Source organism: Callithrix jacchus, chromosome 4 (assembly GCF_049354715.1).
Source record: "Callithrix jacchus isolate 240 chromosome 4, calJac240_pri, whole genome shotgun sequence".
Lineage (NCBI taxonomy): Eukaryota > Metazoa > Chordata > Mammalia > Primates > Cebidae > Callithrix > Callithrix jacchus.
In genome coordinates, this window is record NC_133505.1 from 82666019 (window position 1) to 82686636 (window position 20618).

Here is a 20618-nt window from a genome sequence, read left to right on the forward strand (position 1 = left end):
CTTAGATCTTCAGATAACTTGCTGCAGTTTTTCCATGTGAAAGCAGTACATGCTTCTTCACCTTGCAATTTTATCTCATAGAGACAACTTATTTTCTTAAACTTCATGAACCAGCCCCTAAGAACTCCAAACTTTTTTCTGCAGTTTCCTCACCACTCTCAGCCTTCATAGAATTGAAAATATCTAGTCCTTGTTCTGGATTATGCTTTGGTTTAAGGGAATGTTGTGGCTGGTTTGATTTTCTATTCAGATCCCTCAAACTTTATCCATATTAGCAATAAGGCTGTTTCAGTCTCTTATCATTCATGTGTTCATTCAAGTAGCTTTTTTAATTTCCTTCAAGAACTTTTCTTCGCATTCACAACTTTGCTGTCTTGTACAAGAGGCCTAGCTTTCAGCCTATCTCACCTTTCAACATGCCCACCTCACTAAATGTAATCATTTTTAGCTTTTAATTTAAGGTGAAAGGCACATGACTGTTTCTTTCACTTGAACACTTAGAGGTCAGTGTAGGGTATCAATTAGCCTAACTTTAATTTTGTAGTGTCTCAGGGAATAGGGAAACTCAGGCATTACTAGTTAATTGGTGAAGCGGTCAGAACACACAATGTTTAGCAATGAAGTTCATAATCTTAAATGGACACAGTCTGTGAACTCCATGCCTTTTAAAGAAGATATAAATGCTAAAGGGTCCCACACATGGCAATCAAGAAAAGAGGTGGCAAACATTAGCTGAGTGGCCATTCCTTCACCTTCACATGCTCTATTTCGAAAGCCTTACACATCCCTTACCCTGCCCTCAGGGTATTCCAGAAGACCTGAGAGATATTGTTACTGCCTTTAGAGAGCTGCCAGTCTTGAGGTATCCCTTAGGATTGTTTTATCTTCACAAGCAACCAATCCAGGAGTTAAGAGATGGGTGAAATGACAAGTAGTCTCTAGTAATGGAATGAAAAAGATGAGGACTTCAGCAGAAAGGAAAAGTAGTTTGCCTCTTCTCCAGCAAAATCATGAGGGTTTGGGTTGGTCATAAAGGCAGCCTTGCATCGGACAGGCAGCCAAACGGTTAGCACATAGTGATTCCAAAATGGATCCCAGAAGGACAATTCCATTTATCATATAAGAACTTTAGGGAGGCAGAACATTTAGAAAATCTGTCCAGGAAGCTCTCCCACACCTTCAGGCTCTGTAAACTAGTTTCTAGATATGAAATACATATATATCCAAAATTTGGCACCATGGGAAGAGTGGGCTTGCCAGTTTCATAAAGAAGAAATGAATTAATGTTGTTTTAATTAAATCTATTTAATATAGCTCTGGCAATAATTTCTGTCCAGTATCTCAGCTATTTCCAAGAGTGCTGAGACAAGTGAAATATGCCAACACAGCCATATTCTACAAGCTGATTACTTGAAAAATAGTTGCACATAACAAATACAAGTTGCAATGATTCAAACGCTATATATATATTAAAATAAAACTTTGTTTAATTTCCTTTTTGACAGCATTTATTGTGTAGCTAAGAAGTTTCAGGCCTACACCTGATACCAACCATAATGCCTGACCTTAAGAAGTCAGCTAGAGAAGAAGACAGGATCATAAATTAAACACTGCATTCAGATGAGGCACAAAGGTGGGCGGCACTTGGCTAGGGCAGCTGAAAAGAACTTCTCTTTTATGTTAAGAATATGAGAGTCATTCTAGTGGAAGTGGCCTTGAGCTGAAGGTGAAATGAAAGTTAGCTTGATTCCAAAATCAAGTGACAGACAGTAGAGTGGATAACTGTTAGGATTCTATTTAGTGAGCACAACAAAAGTCAGCTAGCATAGAGCACAGAACTAGTGTAGCTTCAAAGAACAGAATTTTGTTTTGCTTTTTCTTCTTATATAATAAACTCTCCTTAGGTAGAAAGCTTGATGCTAACGCAGCTGCAAAAGGAGTTGATGGAGGACGCAGTCTCCTTTCGGCTTCCTGCTTCACTAATATTAGCCTGCAGCTTGCTCTCTTGGCTTGTAAACCTCCAAGCATTATTTCCCATTTCAGGCAGAAAGAAGTGGGGAAAGGTAAACAGAAAAGGAACATGACTCTCTATCTTTCTGTTTTTTTATTAGATGAATAATAGCTTTTCCAGATGTCTTGCCCAGCAGATTTTGGCTATTTTATCATGGACCAAAGCTTGATTGCATGGCCATCTTTAAAGGCAAGGAAATCTTGGGAAGGGAGTATTTCTAACTTGGCACATTGCCTCCCCTCCAAAAAAAAAAATGGTGTTTTCCTGGTGAGAATGAGAAAACAGACATTATATTGGAAACCACCACCAGGATTGCCACTATCAGAGAAGATAGAGTAGATTATTGTTTCTTATTCTTCCCACTAACTGCAATTAAAACGTTTGGAGAGTATGTGTAAAACATACATGAAACTATAAAAGATAAAGAAAAGGTAGACTTGCTAGGGACCTTGCAACTCAAGGGACAATTTGGTGGTGAGTCCTCTGATTTTTGCCTCATGTATCACAAACGAGTTAAGGAAGATTGTAACCCAAATATGTCAATAAGTTCAGATGAAAAAAAATAGGGTCCCAACAAAACCCTTTAGTCAAAGACCAGGAAAGGAGCACCCTAGCAAGAGAAAATTTTCAGATGATAGCCACTCTACATCTGCTAAGCACCGAAGAAAGAACTTTATCTCTGCTGTCCAGGATATCCCCTCACCTTACCACTCCTCCATCACTACCATCAGTGGAAAGCCTGATTTTGCAACATCACCTCATACCATTACCTGCTGGGATAGTGTCGGAAGGAGGCCTAGTGGAAAGTAGAAACTTGCAGCAGCACCCAGGGTTAACAAGACCACCCACCCCCACATAGAAAGAAGAACATCCCCTTTCTCTTGTGTGTCAATTAAGGGCAATAGGAAATGAAAATTCTACTTTGACCTGCTAATAATGAAATAGTTCCCCACCTTTCTCCTGCTGTATTGGTATCAGAGAAAGCTTAGAAATTTTAGATATGATCCATCATCTTATAATATGAAAATGTCCAAATTTCAACAAAAGAAATCATTCATTATACCAAGAACCAGGAAGATCTCAACCTGAACTGTTTAAAGGCAATCAAAAGATTCCAAAACCACTGCCAAAAGCACAAAATGGGGAAAGGAGAGTCTCTTAAATAAATGGTGTTGGAGGAAATAGATATACATATACAGAAGAATGAAATTAGGCCCTTATCTCATATATACAATGAAATAAAGACGTAAGTGTAGAATCAGCAACTACAAAAGCACTGGAATAAAACATAGGAGGAAAGCTCCATGACATTGGTCTGGACAATGACTTTTTGGATATGATTCCCCAAAGCACAGGAGACAAAACTGAAAAAAAAAAATAGACAAATGGAGATATACCAAACTGAAAAAAAAAATAGACAAATTGTATGCATCAAACTGAAAATGTTCTACATAGCAAAGGAAAACAACAAAATAAAGAGACAACTTATGGAATAACAGAAAATATTTGCAAGCCATACATCTTGATAAGAAGTTAATATCAAAAATACATAAGAAACTCAAACAACTCAGTAGTAAGAAAACAAGAAACACAATTTAAAAATAAGCAAAGATCCCAAATAGACATTTCTTAAGAATAAGGTGACATATTTAACAACTTACTTTTTCAAAATAGAGAAAATAAATTTGAAATATTCACAACACAAAGAAATATTAAATGTTTAAGCTGATGTACACACCAATTACCCTGATTTTATCATTATACTTAGTATTCATGTATCAAAATATGTTCCCCATAAATATGTATAATTTTTTGTATCAATAAAAACATATATGAACAGAAAAAATTGTATAGCTATAAAGATGAACACCACTAGTCATTCTTATTCCACAGACCCTGCTCTTGACCACTGTAATTTTTACTGCCTTTTACTCAAAAAATAAACATTCATTTCAAAAAACAAAAATAAAAAAGACATACAAATGGCCAAGAAGTATATTTTAAAATGATCAATATCACTAATCATCAGATAAATGTAAATTAAAACCATAGAAAATGTCATCTAATACCAGCGAGAACAGCTATTATCAAAAAGACAAGGATAATAGGTGTTGGTAAGAATGTATTGAAATGGGAACCCTGTCATACTCTTGGTGGAAATGTAAATTAAGACAGTCATCATGGAAAGCAGTACAAAAATCCCTCAAAAAATTAAAACTAGAACTACAATATGATCCAGCAATCTCAGTGCTGGACATTTATCTAAAGGAAATGAAATCAGTACAATGAAGAAGTATCTGTACTCTCATGTTCATTGTAGCATTATTCGTAATAACCAACATATGGAATCAGCCTGCATCTATCAGTGAACCAGTGGTGCTATGGTTGAAGTGTTGGTGTTCTTTCAAACTTCAGTTGTACTTAGGAATTCCCGTGAGCTGGGGCTTGGGTAAAAACCAGCAAAGCTTTGAGGCTACAGCTGCTGACCTGTGCCTCTCCCTGTATTGTATTCTGGAAGTACCCAACCCAGTTGATCTCATAGCCTCAAAACTGGAGGGGAATTTGCCTCCAGATAAATCATACTTCGAATCTCATCCATAACTGATTTAGATGATGTTTAGACAAGACTGGATTTTAGACTTTTGCATTGACACTTGAACAAGTTAAGACCCAGGGATATTTGGGTGAAATTACTGTGCTTTGCATGTCAGAAGAACATGAATTTGGGAAGGCTATGGGCAGAATGCTGTGGTCTGAATGTTGGTGTCTTCTCAAAATTCAGATGTTGTAACCTAGTACTCAATTGAATAGTTTTAAGAGATGAAGGCTTTTGAAAAGTGATTAGTTATGATGGCTCTGTCCTCATTGATGGAATGAGTGCCTTTATAAAAGAAGTTGAAAAAGCTGTCTATGTTCTGCCATGTGAGGACACATCCACAAAGTGCCGTTTATAAGGAACAGGACCTCAGCAGATACCAAATCTGCTTGTGCTTTGACCTTAGACTTCACAGCCTCCAGAACTATAAGGAATAAATTTCTGTTGTTTGTAAATCACACAGTATAAGGTATTATTATGGCCTTCTGAGTGGGCTAAGAAAAACAAATAAATAAAATTTGGCAGATAAACACAATAGAATACTATTTAGTCCTAAAAAAGAAAGAGCATCCTGTCAAATCCTGTTGTTTGCAAAATGAATGAACCTGGTGAACATTATGCTGTGTGAAATAAGTCAGGTTCAGAAAAACAAATACTGCATAATCTCACTTAAATGTAAAAATTTAAGAAAATGGAATTTATAGAAGCAGAGAGTAGAATGGTAGCTACCAGGGGCCAAAATGTGATGTGTGTGTGTGTGTGTGTTAGGGGAGGGGATGGAGAGATATTAGCTAAAGGAGACAAATACTCAATTAGACATGAGAAGTAAGTTCAAGAGATCGTTTGTACAACATGGTGTACATAGTTAAAAACACCTTATTGTATACTTGATAATTTGCAATAGATATTTTAAGTAATCTCACCACAAAAATAAGGTAAGCATGTAAAGTAATACGTATATTAATTAGCTTGATTTAATTATTCCATAATGCATATGTATAGATAATTTGTATGTTTTTATGTGTGTGTGTATTTATACTTCATATGTTGGGCACCATAAATATATACAATCTTCATTTTTCAATTAAAAATATATACATATATTTGCAACAAAATAAATACATTTTAAAATAAAACAGATGTCAGTACTGAGATGACAGACAGGTTCCAATTATCTGAGAAATTTTAAAGCAGCCATGGCAAAAATAATTAAATAAGCGGTTATAAAAATTCTTGAAACAACAAAAACCTAGAAAAGCTCAGCAAAAAATAAAGATATAAAGAAGAACAAAATGGAAGATTTGGATGTAAAAATGCTGTAACTGAAAATAAATGTTTCAGTAAATGGAATCAAAAGCACCAATTAAAAGACAAGATTTGAAGAGTATATTTTAAAACATTACTAAATTATATGCTTTCTACAAGAAACCCACTTCAAATGAAACAATATAAGCTGATTAATAGTAAAAGCATGAAAAAAGATAGATATTTAAACATTTATCAGAGGGAAGCAGGAGTAGTAATATTAGCATAAGATAAAGTGGACTTTGGAAAAAATAAAATTTACTAGTGACAAAAAGGGACATTATATAACGATAAAGCAGTTAAACTAACAAGAAAAAAAAAATCCCAATCCTAAATGCATATGCACCAAACAACAGAGATGCAAATTATATGAAGCAAAAACTGATAGAACTTAGAAGGAAAAAGAAGGAAATCTGGAATTACAGTTAAGAACTTCAAACCCCTTTCTCAACAGTTGATAGAACAACTAAAGAGAAAATCAGTGGTGAGAACTCAAAGTCAATGAAATCAACAAGATCTAATCAGCATTTACAGAATTTTTCACTCAACAATAGCAGAATACCAATTCAAAAATCTATAGAACATAAAGTAAGATAGATAATATAGCCACAAAATGCATTTCCACAAATCTAAAAGCAAGAGTGTATTCTCTGACCACAGTGAAATGAAACTGGAAGGATAATAAGAAGATTTCAAAATATTTGAAAATGCTGGAAGGGAGGAAGATATTATTCAATTAACAATTAATTTTCAACTTCTTTTTTGCAGGAGAATGATCTCCACACTGGAAAATTAGAACAAATATCTAGTATGTCATTAATGGTCCCAGTGTATGACTGAGGGATGGATGTATAGATAGATGTATTTTACTCCTTACACTGAGTCACTTCCTCGTAATTTTATGTCTTTTATCTCCAGTTTATTATGTGTTATTTGGAGAAGGACTTATAAGGACAGATCTTCTCTCTTTTTTCTTTGTACCAGTGTTTTGAACATGGTAATTATTCAGAAATTATAGTTTATTGAGTTTAACGACTGCTTAATTGATCATTTGAATGAGTTTATAGACATAGAGAATCCACTTATGAATGAACCAATGAGGTTGACCTTTGAAGCACTGATATAAATGTTTCATTAGTTCTCAACTCATCTCTTTTTATATGAAATGAGTAGAAAATAAGAACAAAGGTAAAGAAGCTGACAAATAAGCACAGGAATTTGTAATTAAATTTAAATCTTCCAGACAGTCTGGTTGCACATGCAAAAATATGATCAGTTGGCTGGGTGCGGTGGCTCATACCTGTAATCCTAGCTCTTTGGGAAGCTGAGGTGGGTGGATCACCTGAGGTTAGGAGTTCAAGACCAGCCTGGCCTACAGGGTGAAACCCTATCTTTAAAAAAATAAAATATATATATATGATCAGTTAACCAACCACATTTTGACATTTACAAAAAGAGGATCCAGGACCTCAGATTTAATGTGAATAAATCAAGTGATGTTACTGTCAAATAAAACTACATACTCAGGATATGATGATAGAAGCTTATCTTTAGGTCACAGGAAGTGATAGTCCCAGTTTGCTCTGCTGGTCAGAGTACATGTGGACTATGATGACAAATTTTATTGTTTTATTTAAAGATGCAAATTAATAAACTCTAGTATGTTTTAGGGAAATTTGACCTGCTTGGTAAAAGATCTTGAGCTATATTATTTAAGTAATAGTTGTAAGAATTAGTCAGGGGAAAATATAAAAATTGTCTTTCAGTACTTGGAAGGCAGTCAGGTAAATAAGGGATAAAATTCTGTAGAAATTAAACTGTAATGATATGCTAGGGAGAGAGTTTATTTATTTTTTTCTTTATTTTGATATGGGATCTTGCTCTTATCCCCCAGGCTAGAGTGCAATGGTACAATCTCAGCTCACTGCAACCTCCGCCTCTCAGGTTCAAGTGATACTACTGCCTCAGCCTCCCGAGTGCTGGGATTGCAGGCATGAGTATTGAATCTTTCAAGTGATACTACTGCCTCAGCCTCCCGAGTAGCTGGGATTACAGGAGCCTGGCACCATGCACAGCTTTTTGTATTTGTAGTAGAGACAGAGTGTTGCCATGTTGGCCAGGCTGGTTTCGAACTCTTGACCTCATGATCTGCCCAGGTCAGCCCCCCAAAGTGCTGGGATTGCAGGCATGAGCCACCATACCCGGCCAACAATTTATTTTAATATTTAACTCAAAAGGAATTTTTTATTGCTATGACATCTCAATAATTGGACATGTTTTCCATGAGAAGTAACCACTCCTTCATAGAAGAGTTTATGAAGTCTTGGTTGAGTATTAGCCAAGGGTGTTAAAGAAGAGATTTCTAGAAATATTGGGTCAGATGAATTCTAAAACCTATTTTAATTCTCCAATTCTACAACTCTATGATTCTAAGGCAAAAACGCTGATGGATTTTAACAAAATCAACTATGTGGTTTTACTGAATCTTACACACCAGCAATAACTTACATATAGCCTAAATTAAGATTAAAATTGCAACTTTTTGATTGAGCAAAACTAATTGGGTCACTTCAGATTCAAATCTATATCCCGAGTTTCATAAAAACAGTGTTCCAAATAACTCTACCAATGAGGCCATAGTTTTTACTCAATACTAATTGGCAGCTAAGGTTCTAGTTTCAATAATAGTTTGTCTACATAACTCCTGACGACTCTGGCCTATTTGTATTCACTAAGTATAATTTTCTTTAATAGTATGTTTTAGGAACAAAAGTATTGAAAGATTCATGGCTATTTATATAAAGACAGATTTTTAATGAAAATGGCAATGATATACACGAGACAAGATAGAAAGTGAATGAATCTTTTCGAATAATTCTTAGACTATATATTATAAATAATCAAATAAAAGACAACGCTATTTTTATATGGCTTATGCTCCCCAGCAGAAAAATACTTGCCATTATATTAGAACTTAGGTGTTTTTGGCTAAGCATGGTAGCTCATGCCTGTACTCCCAGCGTTTTGGGAGGCTTAGATGGGCAGATCACCTGAGCTCAGGAGTTCAAGACCAGCCTGGCCAACATGGAGATACCCTGTCTCAACTAAAAATAGCCAGGAGTGGCATCAGGCGCCTGAAATCCCAGCATTTTGGGAGGCTGAGGTACAAAAATGGATTGAGCCAGGGAGGTGGAGGTTGCAGTGAGCCAAGATTGCACCATTGCACTCCAGCTTGGGTAACAGAGTGAGACCCTGTCTCAAAAATAAATAAATTAATAAATAAAAATAAAAATTAGGCATTTTGAGAAAAGTAATGATACCAATAACTATGGGTAACAATATGATTTGCAGTATCAACAATCAAAATGTGAACCTGGGACTTTCAGGGCTGACTGTCCAATAACTGGCATCACGCAGGGCAACAGTATCTGCTATATAATAATCGTCATGAAATCTTACACACACAAACTGTGTGACACACAGTAGAGCTCCAGTTTTCACTCCATTAAGCCTTATATCCAGAAGCTTGGCTTCTGGAATAACCAAGCGGAAAGACCAGGGCCTCCGAGTGACCATTACGATTTATGCCTTGATAATAAAGAAATGTTAAATTGTCTCCCATGATGCATAACGTAAAAAGAGACAACCATGAAGATAAGTAGCTTTAGGAGTTTCCACTTTTAACATTTTTTCAGGGGAAACACTTAAGGAAAAGGCTGAAGTAGGTGGCATTTAACTTCAAGAAAATCACAATTCTTGACATTTTATTACTGAGAAACTCTGAAACTTGGATAACCATTTTCTGGTAAAGGAGTTATCTTCCTTTTTGAGGCCCTGGAGATAAACTCTCAAGGTTCTTTAAGATTTGTGAGGTATTTCGGGATGTGTGTTAAGTAAACCAATATTTTCCTCTTAAATCTTCAAAGTAAAAGAAAGAAATACGCATAATGAGGTTCTTTTTGATGTACAAGCAGAAGATTTAAGAAATACATCAGAAAAGCAATATATGCTCATGAAACCATTTTAAAAGAAAAGATTTCTGAAGAAGTGTATGACTACAGAATTTCTTCCACCCACTTTCTTGAGAAAATTGCTTCATGCACTGCTGACACATTGATTAGGTAAAGATGGAGGGAGACAAAAAGAAATGCCTTATTGCATTTGATGAAACTCACTGAAAAAACTGAACTCAGAGAGAAGACACTTTAAAACTCAAGGCAATCTGGCTTGATGAGAAAGAACTAGTTTGAAGGGAAACGTCTAGGCATTGTTGTGTAATACTCAACACACAGGCAACTTTGAGAAAGGTCACTAAATATCTGCATGACTAGAACTGCTCAGCTAGAATTAATCATAATGATTGCTACTACTGAGTTTGTCATTGCTGTGATAGATGCTTTACCCAACTTTATTAGTTTGTTGAATTTAGGCACATTCCTTACCTCTAATCAACTTTCTCAGCCGAAGCAAGATTAATGTTAGTTCTGCAATTTGTGAGGATTAAATAGGATAAGTAGTAAGCACCATAGTGCTTGATATATAGTAAGGATTTTATGAACATTTGCTTATTATTAACTCAATTCTACCCTAAATATAGATAATATTTAAGGATGGGAACCACAATGAAGTAATGTAACTGGGTTAGAAGCCAGAGTCCTCATACTCTTACATAAATTGTGTAAACTGACTGACATGTTTTGTTTGGCAGACTATGTTTAGCTCACAGAATGTTTTCATTTTCAGACTTTGGTTTTTTCTCAATGTATAAAAATAGATTTAACAAATGAATTTTGATTTCCAGCTTTCACGAAAAATATGATTCCTCCAGCTTTGTTCTTTTTGCTTACGATTGTCTTGGCTACACAGGCTCTTTTTTGATTCCAGATGAAATTTAAGGTAGTTTTTTCCAGTTCTGTGAAGAAAGTCAATGGTAGCTTGATGGGAATAGCATTGAAACTATAAATTACTTTGGGCAGTATGGCCATTTTCACAATATTGATTCTTCCTAACCATAAACATGGAATGTTTCTCCATCTGTTTGTGTCTTCTCTTATTTCCTTGAGCAGTGGTTTGTAGTTCTCCTTAAAGAGATCCTTCACATCCCTTCTAAATTGTATTCTTGTGTATTTTATTCTCTTTGTAGCAATTGTGAATGCGAGTTCATTCATGAGTTGGCTCTCTGCTTATTCATTGTTGGTGTAGAGGAATGCTTGTGATTTTTGCATTTTGATTTTGTATCCTGAGATGTTGCTGACGTTGCTTATCAGTTTAATGAGTTGTGGGAGTTGAACAATGAGAACATATGGACACAGGGAGGGGAACATCACACACTGGGGCTTTTCCAGGGGTGAGGGACAAGGGGAAGGAGAGCATTAGGACAAATACCTAATGTCTGTGGGCTTGAAACCTAGATGGTCAGTTGATAGGTGCAGCAAACCACCATGGCAAATGTATACCTGTGTAACAAACCTGCACATTCTGCCCATGTATCCCAGAACTTAAAGTAAAAATTTTTTAAATGAAAAAGAAAAATATGAACTATCTAGTAATATTAGGCTTGCCGACTCAATGGTAATCATCAGGGTTAGGTCAGAACTGATCTTTTTATTAGAGATTCTCAAGTTTTCTATAGTTTTTACTTTTACTACTATCTTCCCAACAATGACAGCAAATAATTGCAATTTATCATGGTGAGTGTAAAGTATGAACAACACAATTCTTTTCTTAAATGTTGTTCCTTAATGTTTGTGAACCTGGTGGTGCCCTCACTTTGTTTGAAGTATGCAGGCTTCCTTCTTTTGATTGAACTACCTAGGTAAATGAAATTAAAATGGTTTCCAAGCATGTGTCATTTCTTTGAATGCCATATTTAGTTGCTCCTCTCTATTTCCTCTGCAAATGCAAAATAACAAATAAAGCATACTTGCATACATGTATACATATTTTAAACAGTGGAATGCTGCACTTAGTGAATCCTAAATAGAAATGCTAGTAGGTCTCAAAGCATCACGCTGTTGAAATGTGTCCATCTTAGAAAGATGTCCTAAGCAAATCATTTTTAATGATCAAAAATGTTTGACATTTTTTTTTTTTTTTAAATTTTTTATTGGATTATAGGTTTTGGGGTACATGAGCAGAGCATGCAAGACAGTTGCGTAGGTACACACATGGCAGTGTGCTTTGCTTTTCTTCTCCCCTTCACCCACATTTGGCATTTCTCCCCAGGCTATCCCTCCCCATCTCCCCCTCCCACTGGCCCTCCCCTTTTCCCCCCAATAGACCCCAGTGTTTAGTACTCCCCTTTCTGTGTCCATGTGTTCTCATTTTTCATCACCCACCTATGAGTGAGAATATGCGGTGTTTCATTTTCTGTTCTTGTGTCAGTTTGCTGAGGATGATGTTTTCCAGATTCATCCATGTCCCTACAAACGACACGAACTCATCATTTCTGATTGCTGCATAATATTCCATGGTGTATATGTGCCACATTTTTCCAATCCAGTCTATTATCAATGGGCATTTGGGTTGATTCCAGGTCTTTGCTATTGTAAACAGTGCTGCAATGAACATTCGTGTACATGTGTCCTTAGAGTAGAACGATTTATAGTCTTTTGGATATATACCCAGTAATGGGATTGCTGGGTCAAATGCAATTTCTATTTCTAAGGCCTTGAGGAATCGCCACACTGTCTTCCACAATGGTTGAACTAATTTACACTCCCACCAACAGTGTAAAAGTGTTCCTTTTTCTCCACATCCTCTCCAGCATCTGTTGTCTCCAGATTTTTTAATGATCGCCATTCTAACTGGCGTGAGATGGTATCTCAATGTGGTTTTGATTTGCATCTCTCTGATGACCAGTGACGATGAGCATTTTTTCATATGACTGTTGGCCTCATATATGTCTTCTTTCGTAAAGTATCTGTTCATATCCTTTGCCCACTTTTGAATGGGCTTGTTTGTTTTTTTCCTGTAAATCTGCTTGAGTTCTTTGTAAATTCTGGATATCAGCCCTTTGTCAGATGGGTAGACTGCGAAAATTTTTTCCCATTCTGTTGGTTGCCGATCCACTCTAGTGACTGTTTCTTTTGCCGTGCAGAAGCTGTGGAGTTTCATTAGGTCCCATTTGTCTATTTTGGCTTTTGTTGCCAATGCTCTTGGTGTTTTGTTCATGAAGTCCTTGCCTACTCCTATGTCCTGGATAGTTTTGCCTAGATTTCCTTCTAGGGTTTTTATGGTGCCAGGTCTTATGTTTAAGTCTTTAATCCATCTGGAGTTAATTTTAGTGTAAGGTGTCAGGAAGGGGTCCAGTTTCTGCTTTCTGCACATGGCTAGCCAGTTTTCCCAACACCATTTGTTAAACATGGAATCCTTGCCCCATTGCTTGTTTTTGTCAGGTTTATCAAAGATTGTATAGTTGTATGTATGTTGTGTTGCCTCCGGTGCCTCTGTTTTGTTCCATTGGTCTATATCTCTGTTTTGGTACCAGTACCATGCTGTTTTGATTACTGTAGCCTTGTAGTATAGTTTGAAATCCGGTAGTGTGATGCCCCCCGCTGTGTTCTTTTTGCTTAGAATTGACTTGGCTATGCGGGCTCTCTTTTGGTTCCATATGAAGTTCATGGTGGTTTTTTCCAGTTCTGTGAAGAAAGTCAATGGTAGCTTGATGGGGATAGCGTTGATTCTGTAAATTACTTTGGGCAGTATAGCCATTTTCACGATATTAATTCTTCCTAACCGTGAACATGGAATGTTTCTCCATCTGTTTGTGTCCTCTCTGATTTCGTTGAGCAGTGGTTTGTAGTTCTCCTTGAAGAGGTCCCTTACGTTCCTTGTGAGTTGTATTCCAAGGTATTTTATTCTTTTTGTAGCAATTGCGAAGAAATAAAGGGTATTCAAATAGGAAAGGTGGAAGCGAAATTGTCTCTATTTGCAGACGACATGATAGTATACCTAGAAGACCCCATCGCCTCAGCCCAAAAACTCCTGAAACTGATAAACAACTTCAGCAAAGTCTCAGGATATAAAATCAATGTGCAAAAATCACAAGCATTCGTCTACACCAATAACAGACTTAAAGAAAGCCAAATCAAGACATTTCTTTTTTATTTGATCAAAAGGTATCACTTTTTTTTTTAATTATACAAATAATGGCTAAGGTAACCTTCTGTCTTCTTCATGAATAGACAATATTCATTGGGTTTTGTGCATCTTGCAGAATTAAAGAATTTATTAGGTTGTGTAACTTTTTCCATTTGGGCAGTATATTAGCTAATTTTATTCATCTTATATTTCTGAAATTGTACATTAGGGAGTCAGGTGTAAACAACACAAACACACATACACACATACATACATATACACACAACACACACAGACAGTGACAGAGAAGAAATAATGGCAGCTCATTGTATAAGCAGAGCACAGTAAAACATACTTGATAACAGGTACACGACTGAGAGAGAATGTATAAGTCTTTATTTAAGTCTTTAACAAATGCCATAAACAAAAATCCAGAGATACATTATTCTATTTACAATAAATATACCCAATTTGACCTTCCTTTTAGTACCTAAAATCTCAAAGAAAGCAAAAATGTTAAAAAGATAAGAGGAAGATAGGCATGATGGCTCACATTTGTAATCCCAGCACTTTAGAAGGCCAAGATGGGAGGATCACTTTAGGCTAGAAGTTGCCCAGGCTAGTCTGGAACTCCTGAGCTCAGGCACTCCACCTGCCTCAGCCTCCCAAAGTGGATTACCTTGCCCGCCTCACCTCGCCACCCCCCCACCCCGCCCCATCTGAAACAATCTGTCTTTACCCATGTCTTGTGCTCTTTATATTCCTTAAATAGTCTATTTGCATGAAAATAAATGAGTTACCAAAGATTCTACATAAGAGATTACTTTAACTAAAAATAGTTGTGGCTCCTAAAAGAATATTACTATTGCTCATTTTGTAATGGGAGGTAAATTTATACAGGTAGAATCTTATATCTACATTCTTGACTAGAAACTTGAAACCGATTTCAAAGATCATTTACCTGAAATGAACAGGATTTGGTCTTTTTGAAGAGTAACAATATTTCTAGAGTTAGACACATTTATTCCCAAAGGGCCTTTCACTTCTACCACTTGATGTGATATAGCCCTGCCTTCTCCCAATTTCAGCTCTTGACTTTTCTGTCTCTTACAAAGTAAGGAATTGTGTGTGTGTGTGTGTGTGTGTGTGTGTGTGTGTAATTTTAATATTTTAGGCAAATATCTATTTTTAGATAGGCAGAAAAATCAGGAGCTAAAATACCTATTTGGGAAATGTTTCTACCTATCTAAAAAATAATTATTTGCCTAATAGTAATTCAATGCATTGAAACTTTTTTTTTTTTTTAGCTGCTAAGATATAACAACCATCATTTCTTATTTCTCAATTATCAGTCACAGTGTTTCTTGTCTTAAAGTCCATACTTGGATTCTATATCCCATGACTTAGGTGAACTTGCCATCACAAACCAAGTTTTTAGGGCCCGCTGTTTCTGCATCACACCATTACTTAGCCTCAAGTACTCCAGCAAATCATTTTTAAAACAGTAGTTGGTGTGACTTCTTTTTTAATAGATGATCACACATAATCCTTTTATAACAATTCCTTCATTTGAATACTTTTGCTATTCAGATTTCCAGATAAATGCCCTTCTACTAGCCTTCTGTGATCCTCCCCATGAGCAGCCTTATTTTGTTTGTTTCCTTCTCTTTTACTTTCCTGTCTCTCCAAAGCCCCTTCCAAACCTTTCTCCATTATTACTTCCTGCTTCTCTTATTTATAGCATCATCAGTTCCAGGCCAATTCCCCTTTTACTACTTTTTGCCCAACCTTCTCCTCTGTCCCATAAATACCCTTCAATCATTTCTTTAAACACTCTTTTGACATCTTTCATTTATTTGAAGCCTGATAACACGGTATTTTTCACAAATGGACTCTATGTAACTCACTTTTACTCCAGCAAATATTGTTACCCCCATCCTTCAACAACTTCTCCTTTTGGAATTCATATATCTTAAATAATCCACTCCCTTTATTTAATTTATCCTTCACCCTCTGGGACCTTCTGCTGAATTGCCTAGTGCTCTATACATGTGGCAAACAGACTGTGTTCTTGCTGTTGGTGTTGGTGGTGGTGAGCGGTAGCGGTGGTGGTGCTGCTGCTGGAGATGGTATTTAATTTTGTTTTTGTTTTACTCACAATTCGATTCCTGAACAACCTGCTAAAGTCTTGGCTTCACTTTTTTTTTTTACATTCACCAGTGACTTCTATCTTAATTATACTTCAACCTCTCTGTTAAAACCCTTTAATAACCCCCAACTGTTATTTCTTTAAAACCTTGAACTTGAACCGAATCATTTGGTCCTCATTATCTTCCTCCCCTGCTACTTTGTTTCTTGTGTGATAGTCACAACATTGAAAGATGTCCAGGCTGGGTGCGATGGCTCAAGCCTATAATCCCAGCACTTTGGGAGGCAGAGGTGGGCAGATCATGAGGTCAGAAATTCGAGACCATCCTGGCCAACACAGTGAAACCCCATCTCTACTAACGTACAAAAATTAGCTGGGTGTGGTGGTGCTCACCTGTAGTCCCAGCTAGCTACTCAGGAGGCTGAGGCGAGAGAAGTGCTTGAAGCTGGGAGGCGGAGGTTGCAGTGAGCTGAAATCGGCCACTGCACTCCCGCCTGGTGCCTTGTGAAAGAGCAAGACTCTGTCTCAAAAAAACAGATGATCATAGCACCTCTAGTATCAATAGACTTTATCTTCTGCCATTCCCACAGGGCCACTCCCAGGTCAGGGTACAACCCAGTGTCATTTTGTTCTTCTCCTACTGTTAGACTGGCCAGCTTTTCTAGAGGAATAAAGAAATCTCTAGTGAAGACATCGTACTCACCCATTCTGGGTTTAACTACTATTAAGTAGAGTTGTATTAGTATGTTGAATCTCATAATTTGCCTCAATCTGTCATTCCAAGCCTTTTTTTAAGTTTCCTGGGCCCTCTAACACTACTCTGTCCTTCTAACTAAAAGCGAATTACCTCCAATCCTCCTTCACTTAGAAGATTGAAGCCATCTTATGTGAGCCCCCCATCTTTGCTCTTCTGCAACTTCACATTTTCATGTACCTACATCTTCCTTTATTTTCAATGTACTGTCTTCACAAAAGAGTTCCTAGAGGGAGTCCCATGGGATCCAAAGGTTAAAACAACACAAAGCTAAAAAGCCACCTTAAGGGGCTTCTATTAGAGGGCTTGAGACTCACACTGGTTTGCCCACATAGAAGGTACGAGATCTGGCATAAATCAACCAACAGAGGCTGCAAGCAGTAGAAGGACAGAGTTGGAAGCAGAGGTGAGGAGAGCAGAGACTTCCCTCAGTCTCTATAACAAGGACTTTCTTCAGAACCTGTGATGGGATGTAGTGAGGAAGGTCCCAAAGGTAAATTTACTCCCCTCTTAACACCCTGGAAACTGTAGGCCTCAGAGTTCGAGCCTTCTTGGAACTTCAAGAGTGAGATGGGTAGTTTTCCCACCTCCTGTGACTCAGGATCTTAAGGGATTTGGACATTATAAAGCTTTTGCCCACCGTCCTGTACCACGGAGTCACATCTGTAAGAGTCCTGGACTTGACAATCAGGTCCTTTGTACCAGGTGGAAACAAAGCCAATGTCCCAAGTTGGATGGAAGACAGTGGGTGAATTGGGAGTCTTTCTCACTTATCAAGGAAAGCTCCCAATATTGGAAAGCTAGGGCACTGCACCCCAAGACCTCTGACTTTATCTTTAACTTTTTAAGACTTCCAGGCCTGAGAACAGGTCTCAGAGTGACTGGGTAATGGCAAACCTGGCCGTTTCCAAGGAATGGCCAGGGTTGTCTGGGAGTCTGTTTCTCTGAAGGCTTTGTAGAATAGAAGCCCATGGTGGGAGAGAGAAACTGAGAAGCTGAAGAATTCTTCTTCCATATGAAGATACCATGCTTTGTCTACTCTTTCCATATTTTTCGAGGTCCTATACTAATAGGTTCTCAAATTCTCATCCTCTGTATCACTGATTCACAAGTTCCCTTCTGCCTATCAGAGTCCTTCCTCCTAAAAAATAACCTACACTTCTTCTTGACTTTTAATTTTAGTTTCCATTCTTTTCTTCAGCTACTTCCATTTAACCAAAATGTTTAAAGTGATAGCATGTGTGTGTGTACATACATGTACCGGTTTGTATTGGATATATATGTATATGATATATGTATCTTAGAAAGGAAAATGAACTATCAGAACCCCTGAAACTCATTATGCCAATGAGAAAGTTAACCCTGCAGAGGGAGTCACTTAAAACTGCCATCTTTTCCCCAAATTAATAGCTGTTACTTCACAACCTGTATCAAAGCTTTATATATGTTAGCCAGACTCCCAGGCATCTGCAGATGCTTTCTGGTCTCGAAAGCTTTCAATCTGCATATCTTCTCATAAAACAAGAACATGGACCTTTAGATTTGTGATGCAACTCTAGCTCCTAAAACTAAAGCGTTAGATTTCACACTGATTGTTAACATTTATCTTCCCAGGTACAGAACAAAGATAAAATCAGTCATTTTGCCTATCCACCACCACTTCCTACATGTCTTTCCCACTTTAAGGAAATGTGTAAATACTAAATCTCCTGAAAACCCCTTTAGATGACATCATCCACAGAGGCATTTTTGACTCCCATATTTTTTGCCAGGCTCCCCCTCAAGCTCTGACTTAATGACCTCCATTGATTAAGACTCTTGTTCTTATCACTCATTTCAGTTAACAATCTATATCTCTATTTGTTTAATCTACTTCTTCAACTGTAATCTACTTTATATCTAACCCTCTTTCTACTTCCTCCTCTTACCTTTCCCACTGCCCCCAATTTCAAACCCTTACTGCCATTGTCCTAAACAATTTACTATTATTGCCTTCAGTTCTGTTTTCTCTAATATGTTTCATATAATGCTGCCAGAATTATTTTCTAAAAACAAAAGCTATTGTGTTAATTGTTTTGTTTGCCAGTGACAAAAACACAGCTAGAACTAGTTTAAGCAAAATTTAGGAATTTAAGAATCATAGAGTGTGCTGTTGGACCAAAACCAGGAATATATCTGAGCCTCCAAAAATTATCAAAATTAAAATATTTTAAAAATATCAGAATACCTTGACTATCTATCAGCTGTTTTCCTCTTCCCATGTTTTCTTGATTAATGTATTACTTCTTCATATGATATTTCTGCACTTTTCCTGTTCCTTGTGGCATAAAACATGGTTTTGTACATTTCTTGAGCTTAATTGCTTTTACTATCTGACTCTCTTAGTTACAAGTCCAATATAGGAAGAGATTCATTGTCCCACCTATGTGACTATCCTTTGAATGAGCCAAGAATGACCATGGATTGGGTCAGTTTATAACATGGTTGCTACAACAACAATATGTAGTTTTTACCAGCAGGAGAGAAGAGATGAGGACAGCTGATCTCAGAGGAAGGAAAGTGCCATTTCCAAAGGAGAAAGTTCAGAAGAAAAACAATAGATCTTCAATATATTTACATTTACAAGCACTTTTCACAGCAATTGACACATGATAAGCATTCAATATGACTCCTGTTTCTTCTGTTTGTCTTTAGTAGCTTCAAATTACCTTTCAGCCCTCCACATTTTCCTAACTTTTCTGTAAGCTAGTCAGCTAGAATACTGGGTTTTCTCTTCCCTAAACAAATGTAATCCATATTAACATATTCTTTATATCCTGCCCCTTCTGTTCTCATCTCCTGCTGAGCAATCACAGGTGGTTTCCTTAATGTTAAGCTCCACAGTCAATGGAGTTTTCTCTAAGAGGACTGTAATATGCTGGAAGGATTATGAAGACTGGAGCCTCAACTCTAAGATTTGTAATCAAGTTTTACTAAACCATAGAACCAGGCAATCCTGGTTCCCCACAGTACAGTGGCATCTGCTTTACAGGATTACTTCCGATATTAAGTGAGGTAACTGTGAAAGGACATTATAAATGTTCAAGTAGTTTCAAATGTTAGTAAGAGGCAGCAAGTTCCCAAGGAGAAATATGGTGTAGTAGGAAAAGCCTCAAAGATTTAGAAAAGAAACTATAAAAGAAAAATATAAAAAAATGCTAGTTAGAATACATATAATTTAAAATCCAAAGAGAAAAATTAGATTGTTTTTGTTCTGGGAAAAAATAAATAGGATTTTTAAAATAAATATAATTATTCATCTTTATTTAAAATGTAAGAAATGGGAAAATAATATTGCCAGGAAAAGACCAAGAAATGGTAATAAAAATATGCTGCCTCTTCAGCTATGATTGTACAGAAGATGACAGCTTTCCTCCCATTTGACTTAGGCAAGATTGAAAAACTCAGTAAGTAATGAGTAATTATGAGTAATTCCATAGAGAAATCACAATACTAACAGCTGGAAGATTCAGGGCAAATCACCTGTTCTCTCAAGTCTTGCATTTCTCATATGAGTAAAGATAGAAGGGTCTCAATGACCCATGATGTTTCTTTAAGATCTAAATCACGTAGAAACCAAGTATTACAACTAAAACTGAGAATTCAATACCTATAGGATGATAGTCACAATTATACAATTGTTAAAGTGATTTAACAAAAGGGTTTAAAAAATTCATCAGAT